Source organism: Cavia porcellus, unplaced genomic scaffold (genome assembly GCF_034190915.1).
Source record: "Cavia porcellus strain 051 isolate PalLab524CR breed Dunkin Hartley unplaced genomic scaffold, mCavPor4.1 scaffold_33, whole genome shotgun sequence".
Classification (NCBI taxonomy): Eukaryota; Metazoa; Chordata; class Mammalia; order Rodentia; family Caviidae; genus Cavia; species Cavia porcellus.
In genome coordinates, this window is record NW_026947516.1 from 39,352,296 (window position 1) to 39,378,802 (window position 26,507).

Below are 26,507 nucleotides of genomic sequence, written 5' to 3' on the forward strand. Positions count from 1 at the left end.
ACAAACAGAGCTAAAGACAGAGCCAATTACTTCCCTCCACTTGTCAAAATATGTCAAATTTGCTTGATCACCACAAGTTCAAAGAAAATTCTGAGGCAACTTAGAGAGGTGAAGCAAATACTGCATGATTGGAATGGCTGTGGTTTTATGAGGTGGAAAGCTGCAGAGTTGGGCTGAAACTGTTCCCAGAAATCCACAGGCTTGTGGTTGCCAGGCAACCACACTGGGCTGAGATTGGCTGAACATCCCTGTGAGGTGGATTTTAGGCTCTAGGTTTGAAAATTTAAAAGACTGGGATAGTCAAGTTTGGAACCCATAGACCTCAGACATACCAAAAGGTTTTCCAATTACTTCCCTCCACTTCTCAAAATATGTCAAATTTTCTTGATCACTACAACTGTAAAAAAAATTCTGAGGCAACATAGAGAGGCTAATCAAATACTGCATGATTGGAATGGCTGTGGTTGTATGAGGTGGAAAGCTGCAGAGTTGGGCTGAAACAGTTCACAGAAATCCACAAGCTTGTGGTTGCCAGGCAACCACAATGGGCTGTGATTGGCTGAGCACCATTGTGAGCTGGACTTTAGGCTCTAGGATACAAGTGTGCAGTAGGAGACCTGAGTCACAATGCTGGGCGTTGCCATGGAGACCTCAGTGGCACAGAGGACCTTGTAGGGCAAGATTTAAATAGGATGAATATTCTTGGCCTGGTATGCCACAATATTCTCTCCGAAGGCTTCACTGCTCAGAATTTGTGGATGGAAATGCTTGCCAATCTACACATTGATGTACTTTCAATGGGATATTAAATATGCCAGGGCCTGGCAGATGACCTCTGCCATGTCCTATCCTTGAGCATACGCTTTTCCCTTGTCATGTCAGTCATTTGGCTGAGTCCTGTTCCCTAAGCTATTCAGTCAAGACTTGCTGGCATCATTCACCTGCAGTATAAGAGCTTTCTGTGAAATTTCTCAGCAGAAATCCTCTGCAAGCACATAGCTTTGGATATGAGAGACAGTGGTGGAAGTTGAATTTCAAGGGCAGATATTTGAAAACAATGAAACAAGCCCCGACTAAGATCTTTACATGTTTCCCAGATGAATATGTTTGGAAATATGGGAGAAGATGGAGATCAAGGCTGGGAAGAGTGCACACCCATTTCAAGGTACAAAAACCAGGGAAAAACATGGGCAAGCAAGAGAGCTGGTTAATCTGATGTAAAAATCTTTGATGATGAAAGGAAAACTTTATTCTCATGATGATATAATCAGGCTGTAGAAGTGAAGTTCTCATGTGGGTTGTCCTATGTGTGGCCTTCTGCATTGGGCAGTGGATGCAGGACAGGAGATCTTCAAATAAATCTGGTGGAACACAAAATACTGAAAAAAAAATTCAGCCTGTATCCGGTGTATTCCTTCCCTTTGAGAACATATATGGATAATGTACGAAGTTTCAAAAGAGAAAATGTCTATTGGGTCATGGTTTCAACAATGAAATGGTCACTTCACATAACATTTTGAATTTTGCTTTCACCGTTGCTCATGTACCAGGCCTGAGTAAAGCAGAATGCAGAGTAAGCCTCATCAATAGTTGTGCATTCCATAAGTGGTTTAAAACCAGTGAAACCTTTTGGACTTAGTGTTTGTATTTAATTGGTTGATTGGTTTTGCAAATTGTTTGTTTTACTATTTTTAACTTTGTGAGTCAGGGAAGCCCTCACTCATAGTGATTTCGACCTCTCCAAAAGCTCTGAAGTTATTCATGTAACAGCTATTACATGCTATAAGTTTCTCCTATTAAAACTTGAAAGACTAACAGACTCTGCTACTTTTCATCTAAATTCAGTGTTGTGCTAAGTTCAGGGTTGGACTTTTTACAAGTCCTTTGAAATGTGTCCTCCTCTAGTCACTGGTCGTGCTGGAATTTACTTTCTTGTGAAGACAGGATTTGAGCACATTGACACAAGTACAGTTTGCCACTACTCTGGACACCTGGTTAAATATCGAGTTCCCTAAATGGTGTGTGTTTTACTTTGATCTCTGCTGACACTTTGCTCATCCAGTTAGAACCACAGGACTCCAGGCCATAGCGTTCCAGGCCTAAACAAGAAAATTTCCATTCCGTTTTGGGAGTTCATTTGTCTCTCATATTTACTTTTTCCACAAATGTGTGCTTCAGGAGAGGCCCTGTCCAAATGTGGAGAGGCCCATTTTCATTCACTCACTTTCAGACTTTCTAAGATTTTCAGTTACTAGAGATTTGCCCAGACTTGCCATTGTCAAGGGACAGTGCACTTCACTTGAAATTGTGCAGTATTACTTCATGTGTCTCCGTGGAAATTCCACCAATGGGAAACTCTCGCTGTAGTCATCTCCAAGTGTTGCTGCGTAAGAAAATATAACTAACAAAGGATGTGGTTTCAAGCAGAATGAGGAAAGGAGGGATTATCTTTATTTCAGTGCAGGTTGACCTTTCAAAGAAACAGTAATTCCTATCAAATAGGAGGTAAAATCTTTTGTAAAGAGACATGGACATGACACACTCAACTTTATGTCACTTTTTTTAAAACGCCAAGGGCATTTGAGAAATTCTTGGCTGCTGAATTGTCCCTTTTTGCAAATTTCTCTTAGGTAAGACACTCCAGCTTCTTCAAACCATGGTACAGTTCCTTCCATGTAAAAAACCAAAGCAAAAAACAAGATAAATTAAAACAAAACCCATCAAATTACATTTGAGAACACACAATTGCTCAGCAGGCCCACTATTCAAGAAGCTAGAGGTACAGAATCCTCAGCCTTCAGCCCATGGCCTGAAGTTTTGTCTCTATCATGGCCCCTCAATTCCCTGGCATGTCCACATTAACTCATGAATCTTTACTCATTTCCTCTTCAAATGCACAGGATCCAATATATTTGAACCCTGTTCACCTGGGCTGTAATCATCCAAGGACACACCAGAGGAAGGGAAGCCACTCCCTTGCCTGGGGCCTTGGAGCTTATCACAATAGAAATGGACACCTGAACAAGGGGAGCCAAAACAAAGAGAGGCATATTCCTAAAGCCTGAAGCACAGAAGCTACCTATAGACCAGTAGTGGGATTTCACAAATTATGTAAGAATCTCTGTGCACATGCTTGGCATGGTCCCTCATGCCTATAATCCCAGCAATCTGGGGGCTGAGGTGGATGGATCCTTGGGAGTTCCAGTCCATCTTAGGCTACAAATTTATCTCAAGTCCTCTTTCAACAACTACATAAGATGCTGTTTCCAAAAAGAGGACAACATTAAACTAGACACACTTGGTCTAGGTCCCTGGGTTCACTACATGAGTTGTGGAGTCTAAATATTCCATGCCATGAGAAAATACCTGGGATTTCTGGTGAAAGGGGCATTTGCATCCCTTTTCTAAGGGTTTCCCTTTCACCATGTTACAGTTGAATTCTGGGAAAACCTGCTGGTGATAAGGTATTGAGCTAGTACCTCATGTTTAGTGTTCAGGGTTATGCTGGAATGGCTGCAGACCTCCTTGAAATAGCGATTGCAGACAAGTGAACCCCGAGGAAGCTGGATAGTTGAAGCAGGCACTCCAAATATTCATGCACTGCAAGGATTCACTTTCATTTTGGGTCTCATCTTCTGGTTGCTGGCTTTTAGTGCTAACTGATACTACCATGGTGGCAGTAATCCAGCAGAGACTGCATGTATGGTTTGCAGGTTTGCTTCCCAAGCCACCAGAAACTTGGCAGAACCCAAATCATTGTGGCATTTTCTTTCCTCCCTTGAAACATTTGGCTTTCTAAGTTTGATAACTGAATAGACTGGGCTAGTCACCTTTGGACCCCATATACCACAAACAGAGCTAAAGACAGAGCCAATTACTTCCCTCCACTTGTCAAAATATGTCAAATTTGCTTGATCACCACAAGTTCAAAGAAAATTCTGAGGCAACTTAGAGAGGTGAAGCAAATACTGCATGATTGGAATTGCTGTGGTTGTATGAGGTGGAAAGCTGCAGAGTTGGGCTGAAAGTGTTCACAGAAATCCACAGGCTTGTGGTTGCCAGGCAACCACACTGGGCTGAGATTGGCTGAACATCCCTGTGAGGTGGATTATAGGCTCTAGGTTTGAAAATTTAAAAGACTGGGATAGTCAAGTTTGGAACCCATAGACCTCAGACATACCAAAAGGTTTTCCAATTACTTCCCTCCACTTCTCAAAATATGTCAAATTTTCTTGATCACTACAACTGTAAAAAAAAATTCTGAGGCAACATAGAGAGGCTAATCAAATACTGCATGATTGGAATGGCTGTGGTTGTATGAGGTGGAAAGCTGCAGAGTTGGGCTGAAACAGTTCACAGAAATCCACAAGCTTGTGGTTGCCAGGCAACCACAATGGGCTGTGATTGGCTGAGCAACATTGTGAGCTGGACTTTAGGCTCTAGGATACAAGTGTGCAGTAGGAGACCTGAGTCACAATGCTGGGCGTTGCCATGGAGACCTCAGTGGCACAGAGGACCTTGTAGGGCAAGATTTAAATAGGATGAATATTCTTGGCCTGGTATGCCACAATATTCTCTCCGAAGGCTTCACTGCTCAGAATTTGTGGATGGAAATGCTTGCCAATCTACACATTGATGTACTTTCAATGGGATATTAAATATGCCAGGGCCTGGCAGATGACCTCTGCCATGTCCTATCCTTGAGCATACGCTTTTCCCTTGTCATGTCAGTCATTTGGCTGAGTCCTGTTCCCTAAGCTATTCAGTCAAGACTTGCTGGCATCATTCACCTGCAGTATAAGAGCTTTCTGTGAAATTTCTGAGCAGAAATCCTCTGCAAGCACATAGCTTTGGATATGAGAGACAGTGGTGGAAGTTGAATTTCAAGGGCAGATATTTGAAAACAATGAAACAAGCCCCGAATAAGATCTTTACATGTTTCCCAGATGAATATGTTTGGAAATATGGGAGAAGATGGAGATCAAGCCTGGGAAGAGTGCACACCCATTTCAAGGTACAAAAACCAGGGAAAAACATGGGCAAGCAAGAGAGCTGGTTAATCTGATGTAAAAATCTTTGATGATGAAAGGAAAATTATATTCTCATGATGATATAATCAGGCTGTAGACGTGAAGTTTTCATGTGGGTTGTCCTATGTGTGCCCTTCTGCATTGGGCAGTGGATGCAAGACAGGAGATCTTCAAATAAATCTGGTGGAACACAAAATACTGAAAAAAAAAATTCAGCCGAAATCCTGTGTATTCCTTCCCTTTGAGAACATATATGGATAATGTACAAAGTTTCAAAAGAGAAAATGTCTATTGGGTCATGGTTTCAACAATGAAATGGTCACTTCACATAACATTTTGAATTTTGCTTTCACCCTTGCTCATGTACCAGGCCTGAGTAAAGCAGAATGCAGAGTAAGCCTCATCAATAGTTGTGCATTCCATAAGTGGTTTTAAAACCAGTGAAACCCTTTGGACTTATTGTTTGTATTTAATTGGTTGATTGGTTTTGCAAATTGTTTGTTTTACTATTTTTAACTTTGTGAGTCAGGGAAGCCCTCACTCATAGTGATTTCGACCTCTCCAAAAGCTCTGAAGTTATTCATGTAACAGCTATTACATGCTATAAGTTTCTCCTATTAAAACTTGAAAGACTAACAGACTCTGCTACTTTTCATCTAAATTCAGTGTTGTGCTAAGTTCAGGGTTGGACTTTTTACAAGTCCTTTGAAATGTGTCCTCCTCTAGTCACTGGTCGTGCTGGAATTTACTTTCTTGTGAAGACAGGATTTGAGCACATTGACACAAGTACAGTTTGCCACTACTCTGGACACCTGGTTAAATATCGAGTTCCCTAAATGGTGTGTGTTTTACTTTGATCTCTGCTGACACTTTGCTCATCCAGTTAGAACCACAGGACTCCAGGCCATAGCGTTCCAGGCCTAAACAAGAAAATTTCCATTCCGTTTTGGGAGTTCATTTGTCTCTCATATTTACTTTTTCCACAAATGTGTGCTTCAGGAGAGGCCCTGTCCAAATGTGGAGAGGCCCATTTTCATTCACTCACTTTCAGACTTTCTAAGATTTTCAGTTACTAGAGATTTGCCCAGACTTGCCATTGTCAAGGGACAGTGCACTTCACTTGAAATTGTGCAGTATTACTTCATGTGTCTCCGTGGAAATTCCACCAATGGGAAACTCTCGCTGTAGTCATCTCCAAGTGTTGCTGCGTAAGAAAATATAACTAACAAAGGATGTGGTTTCAAGCAGAATGAGGAAAGGAGGGATTATCTTTATTTCAGTGCAGGTTGACCTTTCAAAGAAACAGTAATTCCTATCAAATAGGAGGTAAAATCTTTTGTAAAGAGACATGGACATGACACACTCAACTTTATGTCACTTTTTTTAAAACGCCAAGGGCATTTGAGAAATTCTTGGCTGCTGAATTGTCCCTTTTTGCAAATTTCTCTTAGGTAAGACACTCCAGCTTCTTCAAACCATGGTACAGTTCCTTCCATGTAAAAAACCAAAGCAAAAAAACAAAATAAATTAAAACAAAACCCATCAAATTACATTTGAGAACACACAATTGCTCAGCAGGCCCACTATTCAAGAAGCTAGAGGTACAGAATCCTCAGCCTTCAGCCCATGGCCTGAAGTTTTGTCTATATCATGGCCCCTCAATTCCCTGGCATGTCCACATTAACTCATGAATCTTTACTCATTTCCTCTTCAAATGCACAGGATCCAATATATTTGAACCCTGTTCACCTGGGCTGTAATCATCCAAGGACACACCAGAGGAAGGGCAGCCACTCCCTTGCCTGGGGCCTTGGAGCTTATCACAATAGAAATGGACACCTGAACAAGGGGAGCCAAAACAAAGAGAGGCATATTCCTAAAGCCTGAAGCACAGAAGCTACCTATAGACCAGTAGTGGGATTTCACAAATTATGTAAGAATCTCTGTGCACATGCTTGGCATGGCCCCTCATGCCTATAATCCCAGCAATCTGGGGGCTGAGGTGGATGGATCCTTGGGAGTTCCAGTCCATCTTGGGCTACAAATTTATCTCAAGTCCTCTTTCAACAACTACATAAGATGCTGTTTCCAAAAAGAGGACAACATTAAACTAGACACACTTGGTCTAGGTCCCTGGGTTCACTACATGAGTTGTGGAGTCTAAATATTCCATGTCATGAGAAAATACCTGGGATTTCTAGTGAAAGGGGCATTTGCATCCCTTTTCTAAGGGTTTCCCTTTCACCATGTTACAGTTGAATTCTGGGAAAACCTGCTGGTGATAAGGTTTTGAGCTAGTACCTCATGTTTAGTGTTCAGGGTTATGCTGGAATGGCTGCAGACCTCCTTGAAATAGCGATTGCAGACAAGTGAACCCCGAGGAAGCTGGATAGTTGAAGCAGGCACTCCAAATATTCATGCACTGCAAGGATTCACTTTCATTTTGGGTCTCATATTCTGGTTGCTGGCTTTTAGTGCTAACTGATACTACCATGGTGGCAGTAATCCAGCCGAGACTGCATGTATGGTTTGCAGGTTTGCTTCCCAAGCCACCAGAAATTTGGCAGAACCCAAATCATTGTGGCATTTTCTTTCCTCCCTTGAAACATTTGGCTTTCTAAGTTTGATAACTGAATAGACTGGGCTAGTCACCTTTGGACCCCATATACCACAAACAGAGCTAAAGACAGAGCCAATTACTTCCCTCCACTTGTCAAAATATGTCAAATTTGCTTGATCACCACAAGTTCGAAGAAAATTCTGAGGCAACTTAGAGAGGTGAAGCAAATACTGCATGATTGGAATGGCTGTGGTTGTATGAGGTGGAAAGCTGCAGAGTTGGGCTGAAACTGTTCACAGAAATCCACAGGCTTGTGGTTGCCAGGCAACCACACTGGGCTGAGATTGGCTGAACATCCCTGTGAGGTGGATTTTAGGCTCTAGGTTTGAAAATTTAAAAGACTGGGATAGTCAAGTTTGGAACCCATAGACCTCAGACATACCAAAAGGTTTTCCAATTACTTCCCTCCACTTCTCAAAATATGTCAAATTTTCTTGATCACTACAACTGTAAAAAAAATTCTGAGGCAACATAGAGAGGCTAATCAAATACTGCATGATTGGAATGGCTGTGGTTGTATGAGGTGGAAAGCTGCAGAGTTGGGCTGAAACAGTTCACAGAAATCCACAAGCTTGTGGTTGCCAGGCAACCACAATGGGCTGTGATTGGCTGAGCACCATTGTGAGCTGGACTTTAGGCTCTAGGATACAAGTGTGCAGTAGGAGACCTGAGTCACAATGCTGGGCGTTGCCATGGAGACCTCAGTGGCACAGAGGACCTTGTAGGGCAAGATTTAAATAGGATGAATATTCTTGGCCTGGTATGCCACAATATTCTCTCTGAAGGCTTCACTGCTCAGTATTTGTGGATGGAAATGCTTGCCAATCTACACATTGATGTACTTTCAATGGGATATTAAATATGCCAGGGCCTGGCAGATGACCTCTGCCATGTCCTATCCTTGAGCATACGCTTTTCCCTTGTCATGTCAGTCATTTGGCTGAGTCCTGTTCCCTAAGCTATTCAGTCAAGACTTGCTGGCATCATTCACCTGCAGTATAAGAGCTTTCTGTGAAATTTCTCAGCAGAAATCCTCTGCAAGCACATAGCTTTGGATATGAGAGACAGTGGTGGAAGTTGAATTTCAAGGGCAGATATTTGAAAACAATGAAACAAGCCCCGAATAAGATCTTTACATGTTTCCCAGATGAATATGTTTGGAAATATGGGGGAAGATGGAGATCAAGGCTGGGAAGAGTGCACACCCATTTCAAGGTACAAAAACCAGGGAAAAACATGGGCAAGCAAGAGAGCTGGTTAATCTGATGTAAAAATCTTTGATGATGAAAGGAAAATTATATTCTCATGATGATATAATCAGGCTGTAGAAGTGAAGTTCTCATGTGGGTTGTCCTATGTGTGGCCTTCTGCATTGGGCAGTGGATGCAGGACAGGAGATCTTCAAATAAATCTGGTGGAACACAAAATACTGAAAAAAAAATTCAGCCTGAATCCTGTGTATTCCTTCCCTTTGAGAACATATATGGATAATGTACAAAGTTTCAAAAGAGAAAATGTCTATTGGGTCATGGTTTCAACAATGAAATGGTCACTTCACATAACATTTTGAATTTTGCTTTCACCGTTGCTCATGTACCAGGCCTGAGTAAAGCAGAATGCAGAGTAAGCCTCATCAATAGTTGTGCATTCCATAATTGGTTTTAAAACCAGTGAAACCCTTTGGACTTAGTGTTTGTATTTAATTGGTTGATTGGTTTTGCACATTGTTTGTTTTACTATTTTTAACTTTGTGAGTCAGGGAAGCCCTCACTCATAGTGATTTCGACCTCTCCAAAAGCTCTGAAGTTATTCATGTAACAGCTATTACATGCTATAAGTTTCTCCTATTAAAACTTGAAAGACTAACAGACTCTGCTACTTTTCATCTAAATTCAGTGTTGTGCTAAGTTCAGGGTTGGACCTTTTACAAGTCCTTTGAAATGTGTCCTCCTCTAGTCACTGGTCGTGCTGGAATTTACTTTCTTGTGAAGACAGGATTTGAGCACATTGACACAAGTACAGTTTGCCACTACTCTGGACACCTGGTTAAATATCGAGTTCCCTAAATGGTGTGTGTTTTACTTTGATCTCTGCTGACACTTTGCTCATCCAGTTAGAACCACAGGACTCCAGGCCATAGCGTTCCAGGCCTAAACAAGAAAATTTCCATTCCGTTTTGGGAGTTCATTTGTCTCTCATATTTACTTTTTCCACAAATGTGTGCTTCAGGAGAGGCCCTGTCCAAATGTGGAGAGGCCCATTTTCATTCACTCACTTTCAGACTTTCTAAGATTTTCAGTTACTAGAGATTTGCCCAGACTTGCCATTGTCAAGGGACAGTGCACTTCACTTGAAATTGTGCAGTATTACTTCATGTGTCTCCGTGGAAATTCCACCAATGGGAAACTCTCGCTGTAGTCATCTCCAAGTGTTGCTGCGTAAGAAAATATAACTAACAAAGGATGTGGTTTCAAGCAGAATGAGGAAAGGAGGGATTATCTTTATTTCAGTGCAGGTTGACCTTTCAAAGAAACAGTAATTCCTATCAAATAGGAGGTAAAATCTTTTGTAAAGAGACATGGACATGACACACTCAATTTTATGTCACTTTTTTTAAAACGCCAAGGGCATTTGAGAAATTCTTGGCTGCTGAATTGTCCCTTTTTGCAAATTTCTCTTAGGTAAGACACTCCAGCTTCTTCAAACCATGGTACAGTTCCTTCCATGTAAAAAACCAAAGCAAAAAACAAGATAAATTAAAACAAAACCCATCAAATTACATTTGAGAACACACAATTGCTCAGCAGGCCCACTATTCAAGAAGCTAGAGGTACAGAATCCTCAGCCTTCAGCCCATGGCCTGAAGTTTTGTCTCTATCATGGCCCCTCAATTCCCTGGCATGTCCACATTAACTCATGAATCTTTACTCATTTCCTCTTCAAATGCACAGGATCCAATATATTTGAACCCTGTTCACCTGGGCTGTAATCATCCAAGGACACACCAGAGGAAGGGAAGCCACTCCCTTGCCTGGGGCCTTGGAGCTTATCACAATAGAAATGGACACCTGAACAAGGGGAGCCAAAACAAAGAGAGGCATATTCCTAAAGCCTGAAGCACAGAAGCTACCTATAGACCAGTAGTGGGATTTCACAAATTATGTAAGAATCTCTGTGCACATGCTTGGCATGGTCCCTCATGCCTATAATCCCAGCAATCTGGGGGCTGAGGTGGATGGATCCTTGGGAGTTCCAGTCCATCTTAGGCTACAAATTTATCTCAAGTCCTCTTTCAACAACTACATAAGATGCTGTTTCCAAAAAGAGGACAACATTAAACTAGACACACTTGGTCTAGGTCCCTGGGTTCACTACATGAGTTGTGGAGTCTAAATATTCCATGCCATGAGAAAATAAATGGGATTTCTGGTGAAAGGGGCATTTGCATCCCTTTTCTAAGGGTTTCCCTTTCACCATGTTACAGTTGAATTCTGGGAAAACCTGCTGGTGATAAGGTATTGAGCTAGTACCTCATGTTTAGTGTTCAGGGTTATGCTGGAATGGCTGCAGACCTCCTTGAAATAGCGATTGCAGACAAGTGAACCCCGAGGAAGCTGGATAGTTGAAGCAGGCACTCCAAATATTCATGCACTGCAAGGATTCACTTTCATTTTGGGTCTCATCTTCTGGTTGCTGGCTTTTAGTGCTAACTGATACTACCATGGTGGCAGTAATCCAGCAGAGACTGCATGTATGGTTTGCAGGTTTGCTTCCCAAGCCACCAGAAATTTGGCAGAACCCAAATCATTGTGGCATTTTCTTTCCTCCCTTGAAACATTTGGCTTTCTAAGTTTGATAACTGAATAGACTGGGCTAGTCACCTTTGGACCCCATATACCACAAACAGAGCTAAAGACAGAGCCAATTACTTCCCTCCACTTGTCAAAATATGTCAAATTTGCTTGATCACCACAAGTTCAAAGAAAATTCTGAGGCAACTTAGAGAGGTGAAGCAAATACTGCATGATTGGAATGGCTGTGGTTGTATGAGGTGGAAAGCTGCAGAGTTGGGCTGAAACTGTTCACAGAAATCCACAGGCTTGTGGTTGCCAGGCAACCACACTGGGCTGAGATTGGCTGAACATCCCTGTGAGGTGGATTTTAGGCTCTAGGTTTGAAAATTTAAAAGACTGGGATAGTCAAGTTTGGAACCCATAGACCTCAGACATACCAAAAGGTTTTCCAATTACTTCCCTCCACTTCTCAAAATATGTCAAATTTTCTTGATCACTACAACTGTAAAAAAAATTCTGAGGCAACATAGAGAGGCTAATCAAATACTGCATGATTGGAATGGCTGTGGTTGTATGAGGTGGAAAGCTGCAGAGTTGGGCTGAAACAGTTCACAGAAATCCACAAGCTTGTGGTTGCCAGGCAACCACAATGGGCTGTGATTGGCTGAGCACCATTGTGAGCTGGACTTTAGGCTCTAGGATACAAGTGTGCAGTAGGAGACCTGAGTCACAATGCTGGGCGTTGCCATGGAGACCTCAGTGGCACAGAGGACCTTGTAGGGCAAATTTAAATAGGATGAATATTCTTGGCCTGGTATGCCACAATATTCTCTCCGAAGGCTTCACTGCTCAGAATTTGTGGATGGAAATGCTTGCCAATCTACACATTGATGTACTTTCAATGGGATATTAAATATGCCAGGGCCTGGCAGATGACCTCTGCCATGTCCTATCCTTGAGCATACGCTTTTCCCTTGTCATGTCAGTCATTTGGCTGAGTCCCGTTCCCTAAGCTATTCAGTCAAGACTTGCTTGCATCATTCACCTGCAGTATAAGAGCTTTCTGTGAAATTTCTCAGCAGAAATCCTCTGCAAGCACATAGCTTTGGATATGAGAGACAGTGGTGGAAGTTGAATTTCAAGGGCAGATATTTGAAAACAATGAAACAAGCCCCGAATAAGATCTTTACATGTTTCCCAGATGAATATGTTTGGAAATATGGGGGAAGATGGAGATCAAGGCTGGGAAGAGTGCACACCCATTTCAAGGTACAAAAACCAGGGAAAAACATGGGCAAGCAAGAGAGCTGGTTAATCTGATGTAAAAATCTTTGATGATGAAAGGAAAATTATATTCTCATGATGATATAATCAGGCTGTAGAAGTGAAGTTCTCATGTGGGTTGTCCTATGTGTGGCCTTCTGCATTGGGCAGTGTATGCAGGACAGGAGATCTTCAAATAAATCTGGTGGAACACAAAATACTGAAAAAAATATTCAGCCTGAATCCTGTGTATTCCTTCCCTTTGAGAACATATATGGATAATGTACGAAGTTTCAAAAGAGAAAATGTCTATTGGGTCATGGTTTCAACAATGAAATGGTCACTTCACATAACATTTTGAATTTTGCTTTCACCGTTGCTCATGTACCAGGCCTGAGTAAAGCAGAATGCAGAGTAAGCCTCATCAATAGTTGTGCATTCCATAATTGGTTTTAAAACCAGTGAAACCCTTTGGACTTAGTGTTTGCATTTAATTGGTTGATTGGTTTTGCAAATTGTTTGTTTTACTATTTTTAACTTTGTGAGTCAGGGAAGCCCTCACTCATAGTGATTTCGACCTCTCCAAAAGCTCTGAAGTTATTCATGTAACAGCTATTACATGCTATAAGTTTCTCCTATTAAAACTTGAAAGACTAACAGACTCTGCTACTTTTCATCTAAATTCAGTGTTGGGCTAAGTTCAGGGTTGGACTTTTTACAAGTCCTTTGAAATGTGTCCTCCTCTAGTCACTGGTCGTGCTGGAATTTACTTTCTTGTGAAGACAGGATTTGAGCAAATTGACACAAGTACAGTTTCCCACTACTCTGAACACCTGGTTAAATATGGAGTTCCCTAAATGGTGTGTGTTTTACTTTGATCTCTGCTTACACTTTGCTCATCCAGTTAGAACCACAGGGCTCTAGGCCATAGCGTTCCAGGCCTAAACAAGAAAATTTCCATTCCGTTTTGGGAGTTCATTTGTCTCTCATAATTACTTTTTCCACAAATGTGTGCTTCAGGAGAGGCCCTGTCCAAATGTGGAGAGGCCCATTTTCATTCACTCACTTTTAGACTTTCTAAGATTTTCAGTTACTAGAGATTTGCCCAGACTTGCCATTGTCAAGGGACAGTGCACTTCACTTGAAATTGTGCAGTATTACTTCATGTGTCTCCGTGGAAATTCCACCAATGGGAAACTCTCGCTGTAGTCATCTCCAAGTGTTGCTGCGTAAGAAAATATAACTAACAAAGGATGTGGTTTCAAGCAGAATGAGGAAAGGAGGGATTATCTTTATTTCAGTGCAGGTTGACCTTTCAAAGAAACAGTAATTCCTATCAAATAGGAGGTAAAATCTTTTGTAAAGAGACATGGACATGACACACTCAACTTTATGTCACTTTTTTTAAAATGACAAGGGCATTTGAGAAATTCTTGGCTGCTGAATTGTCCCTTTTTGCAAATTTCTCTTAGGTAAGACACTCCAGCTTCTTCAAACCATGGTACAGTTCCTTCCATGTAAAAAACCAAAGCAAAAAACAAAATAAATTAAAACAAAACCCATCAAATTACATTTGAGAGCACACAATTGCTCAGCAGGCCCACTATTCAAGAAGCTAGAGGTACAGAATCCTCAGCCTTCAGCCCATGGCCTGAAGTTTTGTCTCTATCATGGCCCCTCAATTCCCTGGCATGTCCACATTAACTCATGAATCTTTACTCATTTCCTCTTCAAATGCACAGGATCCAATATATTTGAACCCTGTTCACCTGGGCTGTAATCATCCAAGGACACACCAGAGGAAGGGCAGCCACTCCCTTGCCTGGGGCCTTGGAGCTTATCACAATAGAAATGGACACCTGAACAAGGGGAGCCAAAACAAAGAGAGGCATATTCCTAAAGCCTGAAGCACAGAAGCTACCTATAGACCAGTAGTGGGATTTCACAAATTATGTAAGAATCTCTGTGCACATGCTTGGCATGGTCCCTCATGCCTATAATCCCAGCAATCTGGGGGCTGAGGTGGATGGATCCTTGGGAGTTCCAGTCCATCTTGGGCTACAAATTTATATCAAGTCCTCTTTCAACAACTACATAAGATGCTGTTTCCAAAAAGAGGACAACATTAAACTAGACACACTTGGTCTAGGTCCCTGGGTTCACTACATGAGTTGTGGAGTCTAAATATTCCATGTCATGAGAAAATACCTGGGATTTCTAGTGAAAGGGGCATTTGCATCCCTTTTCTAAGGGTTTCCCTTTCACCATGTTACAGTTGAATTCTGGGAAAACCTGCTGGTGATAAGGTTTTGAGCTAGTACCTCATGTTTAGTGTTCAGGGTTATGCTGGAATGGCTGCAGACCTCCTTGAAATAGCGATTGCAGACAAGTGAACCCCGAGGAAGCTGGATAGTTGAAGCAGGCACTCCAAATATTCATGCACTGCAAGGATTCACTTTCATTTTGGGTCTCATCTTCTGGTTGCTGGCTTTTAGTGCTAACTGATACTACCATGGTGGCAGTAATCCAGCAGAGACTGCATGTATGGTTTGCAGGTTTGCTTCCCAAGCCACCAGAAATTTGGAAGAACCCAAATCATTGTGGCATTTTCTTTCCTCCCTTGAAACATTTGGCTTTCTAAGTTTGATAACTGAATAGACTGGGCTAGTCACCTTTGGACCCCATATACCACAAACAGAGCTAAAGACAGAGCCAATTACTTCCCTCCACTTGTCAAAATATGTCAAATTTGCTTGATCACCACAAGTTCAAAGAAAATTCTGAGGCAACTTAGAGAGGTGAAGCAAATACTGCATGATTGGAAAGGCTGTGGTTGTATGAGGTGGAAAGCTGCAGAGTTGGGCTGAAACTGTTCACAGAAATCCACAGGCTTGTGGTTGCCAGGCAACCACACTGGGCTGAGATTGGCTGAACATCCCTGTGAGGTGGATTTTAGGCTCTAGGTTTGAAAATTTAAAAGACTGGGATAGTCAAGTTTGGAACCCATAGACCTCAGACATACAAAAATTTTTTCCAATTACTTCCCTCCACTTCTCAAAATATGTCAAATTTTCTTGATCACTACAACTGTAAAAAAAATTCTGAGGCAACATAGAGAGGCTAATCAAATACTGCATGATTGGAATGGCTGTGGTTGTATGAGGTGGAAAGCTGCAGAGTTGGGCTGAAACAGTTCACAGAAATCCACAAGCTTGTGGTTGCCAGGCAACCACAATGGGCTGTGATTGGCTGAGCACCATTGTGAGCTGGACTTTAGGCTCTAGGATACAAGTGTGCAGTAGGAGACCTGAGTCACAATGCTGGGCGTTGCCATGGAGACCTCAGTGGCACAGAGGACCTTGTAGGGCAAGATTTAAATAGGATGAATATTCTTGGCCTGGTATGCCACAATATTCTCTCCGAAGGCTTCACTGCTCAGAATTAGTGGAAGGAAATGCTTGCCAATCTACACATTGATGTACTTTCAATGGGATATTAAATATGCCAGGGCCTGACAGATGACCTCTGCCATGTCCTATCCTTGAGCATACGCTTTTCCCTTGTCATGTCAGTCATTTGGCTGAGTCCTGTTCCCTAAGCTATTCAGTCAAGACTTGCTGGCATCATTCACCTGCAGTATAAGAGCTTTCTGTGAAATTTCTCAGCAGAAATCCTCTGCAAGCACATAGCTTTGGATATGAGAGACAGTGGTGGAAGTTGAATTTCAAGGGCAGATATTTGAAAACAATGAAACAAGCCCCGAATAAGATCTTTACATGTTTCCCAGATGAATATGTTTGGAAATATGGGGGAAGATGGAGATCAAGGCTAGGAAGAGTGCACACCCATTTCAAGGTACAAAAACCAGGGAAAAACATGGGCAAGCAAGAGAGCTGGTTAATCTGATGTAAAAATCTTTGATGATGAAAGGAAAATTATATTCTCATGATGATATAATCAGGCTGTAGAAGTGAAGTTCTCATGTGGGTTGTCCTATGTGTGGCCTTCTGCATTGGGCAGTGGATGCAGGACAGGAGATCTTCAAATAAATCTGGTGGAACACAAAATACTGAAAAAAAAATTCAGCCTAAATCCTGTGTATTCCTTCCCTTTGAGAACATATATGGATAATGTACGAAGTTTCAAAAGAGAAAATGTCTATTGGGTCATGGTTTCAACAATGAAATGGTCACTTCACATAACATTTTGAATTTTGCTTTCACCATTGCTCATGTACCAGGCCTGAGTAAAGCAGAATGCAGAGTAAGCCTCATCAATAGTTGTGCATTCCATAAGTGGTTTTAAAACCAGTGAAACCCTTTGGACTTAGTGTTTGTATTTAATTGGTTGATTGGTTTTGCAAATTGTTTTTTTACTATTTTTAACTTTGTGAGTCAGGGAAGCCCTCACTCATAGTGATTTCGACCTCTCCAAAAGCTCTTAAGTTATTCATGTAACAGCTATTACATGCTATAAGTTTCTCCTATTAAAACTTGAAAGACTAACAGACTCTACTACTTTTCATCTAAATTCAGTGTTGTGCTAAGTTCAGGGTTGGACTTTTTACAAGTCCTTTGAAATGTGTCCTCCTGTACTCACTGGTCGTGTTGGAATTTACTTTCTTGTCAAGACAGGATTTGAGCACATTGACACAAGTACAGTTTGCCACTCCTCTGGACACCTGGTTAAATATCGAGTTCCCTAAATGGTGTGTGTTTTACTTTGATCTCTGCTGACACTTTGCTCATCCAGTTAGAACCACAGGACTCCAGGCCATAGCGTTCCAGGCCTAAACAAGAAAATTTCCATTCCGTTTTGGGAGTTCATTTGTCTCTCATATTTACTTTTTCCACAAATGTGTGCTTCAGGAGAGGCCCTGTCCAAATGTGGAGAGGCCCATTTTCATTCACTCACTTTCAGACTTTCTAAGATTTTCAGTTACTAGAGATTTGCCCAGACTTGCCATTGTCAAGGGACAGTGCACTTCACTTGAAATTGTGCAGTATTACTTCATGTGTCTCCGTGGAAATTCCACCAATGGGAAACTCTCGCTGTAGTCATCTCCAAGTGTTGCTGCGTAAGAAAATATAACTAACAAAGGATGTGGTTTCAAGCAGAATGAGGAAAGGAGGGATTATCTTTATTTCAGTGCAGGTTGACCTTTCAAAGAAAGAGTAATTCCTATCAAATAGGAGGTAAAATCTTTTGTAAAGAGACATGGACATGACACACTCAATTTTATGTCACTTTTTTTAAAACGCCAAGGGCATTTGAGAAATTCTTGGCTGCTGAATTGTCCCTTTTTGCAAATTTCTCTTAGGTAAGACACTCCAGCTTCTTCAAACCATGGTACAGTTCCTTCCATGTAAAAAACCAAAGCAAAAAACAAGATAAATTAAAACAAAACCCATCAAATTACATTTGAGAGCACACAATTGCTCAGCAGGCCCACTATTCAAGAAGCTAGAGGTACAGAATCCTCAGCCTTCAGCCCATGGCCTGAAGTTTTGTCTCTATCATGGCCCCTCAATTCCCTGGCATGTCCACATTAACTCATGAATCTTTACTCATTTCCTCTTCAAATGCACAGGATCCAATATATTTGAACCCTGTTCACCTGGGCTGTAATCATCCAAGGACACACCAGAGGAAGGGAAGCCACTCCCTTGCCTGGGGCCTTGGAGCTTATCACAATAGAAATGGACACCTGAACAAGGGGAGCCAAAACAAAGAGAGGCATATTCCTAAAGCCTGAAGCACAGAAGCTACCTATAGACCAGTAGTGGGATTTCACAAATTATGTAAGAATCTCTGTGCACATGCTTGGCATGGTCCCTCATGCCTATAATCCCAGCAATCTGGGGGCTGAGGTGGATGGATCCTTGGGAGTTCCAGTCCATCTTAGGCTACAAATTTATCTCAAGTCCTCTTTCAACAACTACATAAGATGCTGTTTCCAAAAAGAGGACAACATTAAACTAGACACACTTGGTCTAGGTCCCTGGGTTCACTACATGAGTTGTGGAGTCTAAATATTCCATGCCATGAGAAAATAAATGGGATTTCTGGTGAAAGGGGCATTTGCATCCCTTTTCTAAGGGTTTCCCTTTCACCATGTTACAGTTGAATTCTGGGAAAACCTGCTGGTGATAAGGTATTGAGCTAGTACCTCATGTTTAGTGTTCAGGGTTATGCTGGAATGGCTGCAGACCTCCTTGAAATAGCGATTGCAGACAAGTGAACCCCGAGGAAGCTGGATAGTTGAAGCAGGCACTCCAAATATTCATGCACTGCAAGGATTCACTTTCATTTTGGGTCTCATCTTCTGGTTGCTGGCTTTTAGTGCTAACTGATACTACCATGGTGGCAGTAATCCAGCAGAGACTGCATGTATGGTTTGCAGGTTTGCTTCCCAAGCCACCAGAAATTTGGCAGAACCCAAATCATTGTGGCATTTTCTTTCCTCCCTTGAAACATTTGGCTTTCTAAGTTTTATAACTGAATAGACTGGGCTAGTCACCTTTGGACCCCATATACCACAAACAGAGCTAAAGACAGAGCCAATTACTTCCCTCCACTTGTCAAAATATGTCAAATTTGCTTGATCACCACAAGTTCAAAGAAAATTCTGAGGCAACTTAGAGAGGTGAAGCAAATACTGCATGATTGGAATGGCTGTGGTTGTATGAGGTGGAAAGCTGCAGAGTTGGGCTGAAACTGTTCACAGAAATCCACAGGCTTGTGGTTGCCAGGCAACCACACTGGGCTGAGATTGGCTGAACATCCCTGTGAGGTGGATTTTAGGCTCTAGGTTTGAAAATTTAAAAGACTGGGATAGTCAAGTTTGGAACCCATAGACCTCAGACATACCAAAAGGTTTTCCAATTACTTCCCTCCACTTCTCAAAATATGTCAAATATTCTTGATCACTACAACTGTAAAAAAAATTCTGAGGCAACATAGAGAGGCTAATCAAATACTGCATGATTGGAATGGCTGTGGTTGTATGAGGTGGAAAGCTGCAGAGTTGGGCTGAAACAGTTCACAGAAATCCACAAGCTTGTGGTTGCCAGGCAACCACAATGGGCTGTGATTGGCTGAGCACCATTGTGAGCTGGACTTTAGGCTCTAGGATACAAGTGTGCAGTAGGAGACCTGAGTCACAATGCTGGGCGTTGCCATGGAGACCTCAGTGGCACAGAGGACCTTGTAGGGCAAATTTAAATAGGATGAATATTCTTGGCCTGGTATGCCACAATATTCTCTCCGAAGGCTTCACTGCTCAGAATTTGTGGATGGAAATGCTTGCCAATCTACACATTGATGTACTTTCAATGGGATATTAAATATGCCAGGGCCTGGCAGATGACCTCTGCCATGTCCTATCCTTGAGCATACGCTTTTCCCTTGTCATGTCAGTCATTTGGCTGAGTCCCGTTCCCTAAGCTATTCAGTCAAGACTTGCTTGCATCATTCACCTGCAGTATAAGAGCTTTCTGTGAAATTTCTCAGCAGAAATCCTCTGCAAGCACATAGCTTTGGATATGAGAGACAGTGGTGGAAGTTGAATTTCAAGGGCAGATATTTGAAAACAATGAAACAAGCCCCGAATAAGATCTTTACATGTTTCCCAGATGAATATGTTTGGAAATATGGGGGAAGATGGAGATCAAGGCTGGGAAGAGTGCACACCCATTTCAAGGTACAAAAACCAGGGAAAAACATGGGCAAGCAAGAGAGCTGGTTAATCTGATGTAAAAATCTTTGATGATGAAAGGAAAATTATATTCTCATGATGATATAATCAGGCTGTAGAAGTGAAGTTCTCATGTGGGTTGTCCTATGTGTGGCCTTCTGCATTGGGCAGTGTATGCAGGACAGGAGATCTTCAAATAAATCTGGTGGAACACAAAATACTGAAAAAAATATTCAGCCTGAATCCTGTGTATTCCTTCCCTTTGAGAACATATATGGATAATGTACGAAGTTTCAAAAGAGAAAATGTCTATTGGGTCATGGTTTCAACAATGAAATGGTCACTTCACATAACATTTTGAATTTTGCTTTCACCGTTGCTCATGTACCAGGCCTGAGTAAAGCAGAATGCAGAGTAAGCCTCATCAATAGTTGTGCATTCCATAATTGGTTTTAAAACCAGTGAAACCCTTTGGACTTAGTGTTTGCATTTAATTGGTTGATTGGTTTTGCAAATTGTTTGTTTTACTATTTTTAACTTTGTGAGTCAGGGAAGCCCTCACTCATAGTGATTTCGACCTCTCCAAAAGCTCTGAAGTTATTCATGTAACAGCTATTACATGCTATAAGTTTCTCCTATTAAAACTTGAAAGACTAACAGACTCTGCTACTTTTCATCTAAATTCAGTGTTGGGCTAAGTTCAGGGTTGGACTTTTTACAAGTCCTTTGAAATGTGTCCTCCTCTAGTCACTGGTCGTGCTGGAATTTACTTTCTTGTGAAGACAGGATTTGAGCAAATTGACACAAGTACAGTTTCCCACTACTCTGAACACCTGGTTAAATATGGAGTTCCCTAAATGGTGTGTGTTTTACTTTGATCTCTGCTTACACTTTGCTCATCCAGTTAGAACCACAGGGCTCTAGGCCATAGCGTTCCAGGCCTAAACAAGAAAATTTCCATTCCGTTTTGGGAGTTCATTTGTCTCTCATAATTACTTTTTCCACAAATGTGTGCTTCAGGAGAGGCCCTGTCCAAATGTGGAGAGGCCCATTTTCATTCACTCACTTTTAGACTTTCTAAGATTTTCAGTTACTAGAGATTTGCCCAGACTTGCCATTGTCAAGGGACAGTGCACTTCACTTGAAATTGTGCAGTATTACTTCATGTGTCTCCGTGGAAATTCCACCAATGGGAAACTCTCGCTGTAGTCATCTCCAAGTGTTGCTGCGTAAGAAAATATAACTAACAAAGGATGTGGTTTCAAGCAGAATGAGGAAAGGAGGGATTATCTTTATTTCAGTGCAGGTTGACCTTTCAAAGAAACAGTAATTCCTATCAAATAGGAGGTAAAATCTTTTGTAAAGAGACATGGACATGACACACTCAACTTTATGTCACTTTTTTTAAAATGACAAGGGCATTTGAGAAATTCTTGGCTGCTGAATTGTCCCTTTTTGCAAATTTCTCTTAGGTAAGACACTCCAGCTTCTTCAAACCATGGTACAGTTCCTTCCATGTAAAAAACCAAAGCAAAAAACAAAATAAATTAAAACAAAACCCATCAAATTACATTTGAGAGCACACAATTGCTCAGCAGGCCCACTATTCAAGAAGCTAGAGGTACAGAATCCTCAGCCTTCAGCCCATGGCCTGAAGTTTTGTCTCTATCATGGCCCCTCAATTCCCTGGCATGTCCACATTAACTCATGAATCTTTACTCATTTCCTCTTCAAATGCACAGGATCCAATATATTTGAACCCTGTTCACCTGGGCTGTAATCATCCAAGGACACACCAGAGGAAGGGCAGCCACTCCCTTGCCTGGGGCCTTGGAGCTTATCACAATAGAAATGGACACCTGAACAAGGGGAGCCAAAACAAAGAGAGGCATATTCCTAAAGCCTGAAGCACAGAAGCTACCTATAGACCAGTAGTGGGATTTCACAAATTATGTAAGAATCTCTGTGCACATGCTTGGCATGGTCCCTCATGCCTATAATCCCAGCAATCTGGGGGCTGAGGTGGATGGATCCTTGGGAGTTCCAGTCCATCTTGGGCTACAAATTTATATCAAGTCCTCTTTCAACAACTACATAAGATGCTGTTTCCAAAAAGAGGACAACATTAAACTAGACACACTTGGTCTAGGTCCCTGGGTTCACTACATGAGTTGTGGAGTCTAAATATTCCATGTCATGAGAAAATACCTGGGATTTCTAGTGAAAGGGGCATTTGCATCCCTTTTCTAAGGGTTTCCCTTTCACCATGTTACAGTTGAATTCTGGGAAAACCTGCTGGTGATAAGGTTTTGAGCTAGTACCTCATGTTTAGTGTTCAGGGTTATGCTGGAATGGCTGCAGACCTCCTTGAAATAGCGATTGCAGACAAGTGAACCCCGAGGAAGCTGGATAGTTGAAGCAGGCACTCCAAATATTCATGCACTGCAAGGATTCACTTTCATTTTGGGTCTCATCTTCTGGTTGCTGGCTTTTAGTGCTAACTGATACTACCATGGTGGCAGTAATCCAGCAGAGACTGCATGTATGGTTTGCAGGTTTGCTTCCCAAGCCACCAGAAATTTGGCAGAACCCAAATCATTGTGGCATTTTCTTTCCTCCCTTGAAACATTTGGCTTTCTAAGTTTGATAACTGAATAGACTGGGCTAGTCACCTTTGGACCCCATATACCACAAACAGAGCTAAAGACAGAGCCAATTACTTCCCTCCACTTGTCAAAATATGTCAAATTTGCTTGATCACCACAAGTTCAAAGAAAATTCTGAGGCAACTTAGAGAGGTGAAGCAAATACTGCATGATTGGAAAGGCTGTGGTTGTATGAGGTGGAAAGCTGCAGAGTTGGGCTGAAACTGTTCACAGAAATCCACAGGCTTGTGGTTGCCAGGCAACCACACTGGGCTGAGATTGGCTGAACATCCCTGTGAGGTGGATTTTAGGCTCTAGGTTTGAAAATTTAAAAGACTGGGATAGTCAAGTTTGGAACCCATAGACCTCAGACATACAAAAATTTTTTCCAATTACTTCCCTCCACTTCTCAAAATATGTCAAATTTTCTTGATCACTACAACTGTAAAAAAAATTCTGAGGCAACATAGAGAGGCTAATCAAATACTGCATGATTGGAATGGCTGTGGTTGTATGAGGTGGAAAGCTGCAGAGTTGGGCTGAAACAGTTCACAGAAATCCACAAGCTTGTGGTTGCCAGGCAACCACAATGGGCTGTGATTGGCTGAGCACCATTGTGAGCTGGACTTTAGGCTCTAGGATACAAGTGTGCAGTAGGAGACCTGAGTCACAATGCTGGGCGTTGCCATGGAGACCTCAGTGGCACAGAGGACCTTGTAGGGCAAGATTTAAATAGGATGAATATTCTTGGCCTGGTATGCCACAATATTCTCTCCGAAGGCTTCACTGCTCAGAATTAGTGGAAGGAAATGCTTGCCAATCTACACATTGATGTACTTTCAATGGGATATTAAATATGCCAGGGCCTGGCAGATGACCTCTGCCATGTCCTATCCTTGAGCATACGCTTTTCCCTTGTCATGTCAGTCATTTGGCTGAGTCCTGTTCCCTAAGCTATTCAGTCAAGACTTGCTGGCATCATTCACCTGCAGTATAAGAGCTTTCTGTGAAATTTCTCAGCAGAAATCCTCTGCAAGCACATAGCTTTGGATATGAGAGACAGTGGTGGAAGTTGAATTTCAAGGGCAGATATTTGAAAACAATGAAACAAGCCCCGAATAAGATCTTTACATGTTTCCCAGATGAATATGTTTGGAAATATGGGGGAAGATGGAGATCAAGGCTAGGAAGAGTGCACACCCATTTCAAGGTACAAAAACCAGGGAAAAACATGGGCAAGCAAGAGAGCTGGTTAATCTGATGTAAAAATCTTTGATGATGAAAGGAAAATTATATTCTCATGATGATATAATCAGGCTGTAGAAGTGAAGTTCTCATGTGGGTTGTCCTATGTGTGGCCTTCTGCATTGGGCAGTGGATGCAGGACAGGAGATCTTCAAATAAATCTGGTGGAACACAAAATACTGAAAAAAAAATTCAGCCTAAATCCTGTGTATTCCTTCCCTTTGAGAACATATATGGATAATGTACGAAGTTTCAAAAGAGAAAATGTCTATTGGGTCATGGTTTCAACAATGAAATGGTCACTTCACATAACATTTTGAATTTTGCTTTCACCGTTGCTCATGTACCAGGCCTGAGTAAAGCAGAATGCAGAGTAAGCCTCATCAATAGTTGTGCATTCCATAATTGGTTTTAAAACCAGTGAAACCCTTTGGACTTAGTGTTTGCATTTAATTGGTTGATTGGTTTTGCAAATTGTTTGTTTTACTATTTTTAACTTTGTGAGTCAGGGAAGCCCTCACTCATAGTGATTTCGACCTCTCCAAAAGCTCTGAAGTTATTCATGTAACAGCTATTACATGCTATAAGTTTCTCCTATTAAAACTTGAAAGACTAACAGACTCTGCTACTTTTCATCTAAATTCAGTGTTGGGCTAAGTTCAGGGTTGGACTTTTTACAAGTCCTTTGAAATGTGTCCTCCTCTAGTCACTGGTCGTGCTGGAATTTACTTTCTTGTGAAGACAGGATTTGAGCAAATTGACACAAGTACAGTTTCCCACTACTCTGAACACCTGGTTAAATATGGAGTTCCCTAAATGGTGTGTGTTTTACTTTGATCTCTGCTTACACTTTGCTCATCCAGTTAGAACCACAGGGCTCTAGGCCATAGCGTTCCAGGCCTAAACAAGAAAATTTCCATTCCGTTTTGGGAGTTCATTTGTCTCTCATAATTACTTTTTCCACAAATGTGTGCTTCAGGAGAGGCCCTGTCCAAATGTGGAGAGGCCCATTTTCATTCACTCACTTTTAGACTTTCTAAGATTTTCAGTTACTAGAGATTTGCCCAGACTTGCCATTGTCAAGGGACAGTGCACTTCACTTGAAATTGTGCAGTATTACTTCATGTGTCTCCGTGGAAATTCCACCAATGGGAAACTCTCGCTGTAGTCATCTCCAAGTGTTGCTGCGTAAGAAAATATAACTAACAAAGGATGTGGTTTCAAGCAGAATGAGGAAAGGAGGGATTATCTTTATTTCAGTGCAGGTTGACCTTTCAAAGAAACAGTAATTCCTATCAAATAGGAGGTAAAATCTTTTGTAAAGAGACATGGACATGACACACTCAACTTTATGTCACTTTTTTTAAAATGACAAGGGCATTTGAGAAATTCTTGGCTGCTGAATTGTCCCTTTTTGCAAATTTCTCTTAGGTAAGACACTCCAGCTTCTTCAAACCATGGTACAGTTCCTTCCATGTAAAAAACCAAAGCAAAAAACAAAATAAATTAAAACAAAACCCATCAAATTACATTTGAGAGCACACAATTGCTCAGCAGGCCCACTATTCAAGAAGCTAGAGGTACAGAATCCTCAGCCTTCAGCCCATGGCCTGAAGTTTTGTCTCTATCATGGCCCCTCAATTCCCTGGCATGTCCACATTAACTCATGAATCTTTACTCATTTCCTCTTCAAATGCACAGGATCCAATATATTTGAACCCTGTTCACCTGGGCTGTAATCATCCAAGGACACACCAGAGGAAGGGCAGCCACTCCCTTGCCTGGGGCCTTGGAGCTTATCACAATAGAAATGGACACCTGAACAAGGGGAGCCAAAACAAAGAGAGGCATATTCCTAAAGCCTGAAGCACAGAAGCTACCTATAGACCAGTAGTGGGATTTCACAAATTATGTAAGAATCTCTGTGCACATGCTTGGCATGGTCCCTCATGCCTATAATCCCAGCAATCTGGGGGCTGAGGTGGATGGATCCTTGGGAGTTCCAGTCCATCTTGGGCTACAAATTTATATCAAGTCCTCTTTCAACAACTACATAAGATGCTGTTTCCAAAAAGAGGACAACATTAAACTAGACACACTTGGTCTAGGTCCCTGGGTTCACTACATGAGTTGTGGAGTCTAAATATTCCATGTCATGAGAAAATACCTGGGATTTCTAGTGAAAGGGGCATTTGCATCCCTTTTCTAAGGGTT